Here is a 5,288-nt window from a genome sequence, read left to right on the forward strand (position 1 = left end):
TGGTGAGTACAGGATTTCTGCAAACCTGAGTACATGAAGCCTTTACATCTTGGAGGAAATGGTTGCCTTACCATTGCTCTCCCCTCCACGAGTCCGTGAGCCTGAAGATTTCTTGTCTTGAGATGGTGACAAAGTCTGAGCAGTTTCCTGCTGTGCCGCATGGAGAGCTGTTGGATGACTATTGGCTTGACATAATTCACAGCGTACCAATACCGTACAGTGTTTTGCGAGATGTCTGGTATTTCCACAACAGTGGAAGCATAAGCCTTTCTTGAATATCAGATCCTTTCCCTCTGAAAGCGGTTGATTACGGAATGCCCTACAGCTATTTAAGGTTGGTTTGGAGGACACAAGTCTGTGTTTGTTAAACTGGTCTCCTTTTGCATCAGTCTTCCTTAGAGTGATTGCGAGGTGTGGCATCCTCAGTTTTGTATGTGAGAACACACCTTTGCCCTTCTGAGAGTCTTGTATTCGGTTGTTATAAGCAAAACTCATAGGTCATTTCTTACCATAGCCATGTCCTGGATGAATGTAACTAAATGTGAAAAGGGTAGATACAAGACCTTGAAGATTTTCTTGCTTCTTGACGCCTCTTTGTTCACAATAGGTGTGACACCGGATGGGCTGTCAAAATATCCAAAAAGAATGGAGTATGTTTCATCTTCCTTCAGTGCCCAAATTTCTGTCACTAAATCAGCCCAATCACAAAGCCTATTTTGATCCTTTCAAGGCTTAATCCTCTCAAAGGCAGCTAACCTCTATACCTGCCCGAATCATCTCTGGACTTCCAAATCTTTCATTTAGTCTCTCCCAAATTATTCAGAAGACACACATTAGGATCTACAGCCTTAGCTGCATAAAGAGTCTTGGCTTGTCTTGAGGAGTCCGGCCCAAGTCACTCAGAAGAGACGTCCATCTCTGATATAATGTTTTAAAAAGTTGCCTTCCAAATGGTTCAGGCGTATCATTCAAGACCATCATTCTTGACAATAGCAGGTCCTTTTTAGCTATGTACTTTGCAAACTGTGCACACATATCCATTATATTGAAGTGATGATAAGGTATTGGGTATATTGGGTCTCTGGCATAGTGCTCTTGTAATTAACGGAGGGCAGAGGTTCCATACCTAGTGTGTTCACTTTTCCTATATTACGACTCAGATTATCTTTGTAATCCAAGTTTCAGGGTATGTTAATCAAGGGGCGTGAGGCGTCAGGACGGTGGCTCTCCAGTATTGGTATTCCTATAGGTTAATAAGGTGTCATGTGTCCCCTTTCCTATGTCATGACTCGGCCTCCCTTGGGCATCCAAATTTTGGTGGTTGGGAGGCAGATGATTTGAAGTGATGGGAGAGTGGTCCTCTCGCATAGTATTCCCTTGTGAGGGTAAAGTTGAGTAGATGTGCATGAAGGGGCGAATTTTCAGTACTTTGATTTTTGTAAGATTTATGCCATTTTCAACTTTGTGTCTGTAGCTTGCTCATAGTGGAGCCTTGTGAATGTAACTCCTCTTAAACTAATGAACAGATTTTCACGAAACTTGCTCAATGTCACTACTACAATGGGTGGATGTCCTGGAAGTGGCGATTTTTCCATATCTTTATATTTTGTGGTGGCATATATTGTGTCCATGGCACTCTTGTTTAATGTGGTAACCATGGTTTTCAACAGTGTTTAATATAAAGTAAACATGTATTTAGACAATGCTCTATTGTATATTAGAATTGCATGTGTTGTATAGTTTATGAAAATATATCTTTTTACTGTGTGTAATTAACTGGAATGTGTCCCTTGTTTTTCAGAAAATGGCCATTTAACTGTTCCCTGCTACCTTATATAGGGTTTTACCAAAATTTGTTGTATGACAAATATCCTTTAAAATTCTTTATTGGGTCTCCTTTACATCTGGTATGGCTAGAAACATCATAAAAGACAACAAAAATTCTGATTTGGCTCAATCTGTTTATTTGCTCCAGGTGATGAAGAAGGGAGATAACTCTCCAATTTCTTGTAATTTCAAAGCCAGAGGTACTTGATAAGTTCACATCACATCTCTTACATAGAAGTAGCAAAGCAGTAAGGAATATGTGTGAAACATTGAAGAGGTCATCTCACAATAATTCTGGTTGTATTTCAGTGTACTTCTGGTAGCTTATTGAACCATTACCATGGTAACTAGCTCAGAAATTGCATTTTACTGTTTTTCTGGTGCAAGTTTCTCATTTAACTGCTGTATAAGCTTCATTTATAGATACAGCTTACATATATATCAATTACAAAGCCAGATGTCTGTTATTTTATGATATTTTCATTGTTTATGTCATGGTGTCCTCTACCTCACTCTCTTTCACAGGGTGGAGTTTGCTAACCGTTAATTGAGTTCCACTGTTGGTGCAGCACTGCTTCAAGCATTCTCTCTTGGGGTCTGGTGATCTGGTGGGTTGCTTGGCATTCCGGATTGATTTCTGACTAGCAGCAGGAGGTCAGTGATGTTGCTATACTTTTCCACCTGCTCAGAATTATGCTATTTTAGACTTATTTGTTTGCTTATGATGCCAGCTTCTGTTAACAACAGCCATTTTCTTCCTGTATTGTGGTATGGCTGTCAACCCCTTAGACTCCAAGTAAGTCTTAAAATTGTGGTAGAAGTTTATTTCACTCACACAAAAGTAATTGTGTGGATACAATTGTGTAAATTTCCAGTCATTATCACAACTATTTGCAGGTTATTTAACATAACAGATACCTAACTATTAGATGTGTTGTAATCTTGCACGTGGTCTTGTTTTGCTTAGCTGTACTCAGATTCTATGTGAATATATGTATTGTCAACCTGTCTATTAAGTACTCTCTGGCATGCATAATTATCAGTCTCCTGGGGCAGGCAGTCTTTGTGGACCAGAGTTCCTGATAAGACATGTGGTCACTGTACAAAGGTGGTTGCTATACACAGGTGGTCCTTATAGACAGTTTTTTCCCTCTAGACAGCTTTAACTATATAGATAGCTATTTTTCACTTACTGAAGTTCATATGTCATTGTTTATTACATAATTCAGTGATATGTTCCCTACTCTGATAGTAGGGTTTAAATCTAAAGTTTTATTACATAATTCAGTGATATGTTCCCTACTCTGATAGTAGGGTTTAAATCTAAAGAAAAATAAGATAATTTGTGATGTTTTTAGTATAAATACACCTGAAAGTTGGGTATTTCTGTGCGAATGTATGCGAGACAATATTTTCAAGGTAATTAAGTTCGGGTATCCTATTTTCTTTGTAGATTGGTCATTCATTAATACTAGTCAGGGCCAAACATTGTAACTATAAATAGATGTTTGTTCAGAACAAATTGAGTCAATATCTGTACACCAGACTGAATCTTGCTTTTGTTTGTAATTTCAGGTTTTACTATACTTTCTCTGTTAATAAACCACTACAAACCTAGCACCAGGTGCTTGTTGTGTTTATGGTTAGACGGGACACAAAGGAAATACATGTGGGTGTGTATCAAGATCAATATTTTATTACAGTGTCAAGCACATATTATACACATCATATTATACACATTACATTATTCATCTTAAATAATAAAATGTGTCTTGCCAAAAATTTTGAACTGCCACCACTTCTCTATATCTATTAGGTCCCTAAATTCCAGCACCATAAACTAACACTGATTCCACCAGAGAAGTGTATAATTTACAATACACTTCATAAAACATTTCTCCGACATGTACATATTTAGAATAAAGAGCTGACAGTGCTCTGTTTGCTATTTACACAGTTCCTGAACAGCAAACTGCAATTTCATTTCAGTAATACTTACCATAACTTTAGTATGCAAATACAGTACCTACACCCATCTTTGTATCCCAACAGCAAAAGATTCAAAAGAAAAACAATCCCGCCCTCCCTACGATCCATGAGCCATCATGGCAGGAACGCAGAGTGATCTCCCTTCCTCTAATAACCTTTATGGCGTACCCCACAGAGGGGCAGCCAGGCAGATAAGGAAGAGGGGAGGATAGGGTGGGACTCCATAAAGTTATGGTAAGTATTACATCATGAAAATTGGTTTTACATTAAAAAACCTCAATTTCATTTCAGTAATAATTACCATAACTTTAGTATGCGAATTCGTCTTACCGTAGTGGTGACTAGAAGCCAGTCAGCAACTTCAGCACAACCAAAGTAGTAGGGAGGGAGAACAGAGTGCCAAAGTGAAGGAAGGGACCTCTCTGTGAAAGAGCAGGTGTACCCACATGCCGCCGTACGGAAAGACATGGCCCGTGGCTAACGAGGAGGCCCAGCCACTGACTATGCCACCACCAAAGGTCGAAATGAATACAGGCCTTCTGAGTGGGAAGCTAGGGATCACAGATAACAATCTGTGAAGGTAACCCTGCCCTGCCAGAATACTGCAGACATGACCTCCTGAAAGGAGGACCCATTGAGAGAAGGGCCCAGGATGAAGCAAGGGCCCTGACCTCGTGAGACCGCGCTTTCGCTCTCGCCCGAGCCAGATCATCAAAATGCTCGTAAGCATACTTAATGACCTAACAAATCCACCAGGAAACCAACTGGGAGGAGATATCTCATTGTCCCTGTTTGATTGGCAGCCCCCACCCCCTCCCCCGGTTTTATCAAGATAAAACCTAAGAGCCTGACAAGGACAAAGCAACCTGTCTCGCTCCTCCGAGCTAGTCACAGCCAGGATCCTGATGGGATCGTGCGAGAACCCCAGAACCTGATTCTTCGCTAAAAACAACTCTATTCATAGCAAAGCCTCTGATTAGGGCAGAAAGAGAGGAGGACTAACCTATCTCCTTCCTGCCATAACAAGCAAGAACTCTGGCAATAGCTGTATGATAGCCAGCAATAGTGCCAGGTGCCAGATAGCGGTACCTAAACAGAGAGATTAGGAAGTCCGCAATCAAATGCAGAGGCTTCGAATGAATAAGCTTCCTTGCCGACACACCAATCACAGAAGATCATCCAACGTGACTGGTAGACGGCAGAAGAGGAAGCCCTGATTGATTGCTCAATGCAATCTGACACCTCTTGAGAAAAGCCTGCCTTGGCGTGACTTCCAGAGATAGCCTCAACGCGTGAAGGTGGAGGATCTCTGGTCAAGAGTGTGTCGTTCTGGGCCAAGGCTGGCGAAGGAGATTCGGTCTGGTGGGGAGAGCCAAGGGCTCCTCCACCAGAAACGACAAGAGCTCCTGAAACCAAGCTTGCCTCGGCCACAGAGGGGCTATCAGAAGTAAGGAGCAGTGATGCTCCCAGAA

This window comes from Ylistrum balloti, unplaced genomic scaffold, assembly GCF_031769215.1.
Source record: "Ylistrum balloti isolate Yb309-2 unplaced genomic scaffold, AGI_CSIRO_Ybal_v1 Utg370650, whole genome shotgun sequence".
Classification (NCBI taxonomy): domain Eukaryota; kingdom Metazoa; phylum Mollusca; class Bivalvia; order Pectinida; family Pectinidae; genus Ylistrum; species Ylistrum balloti.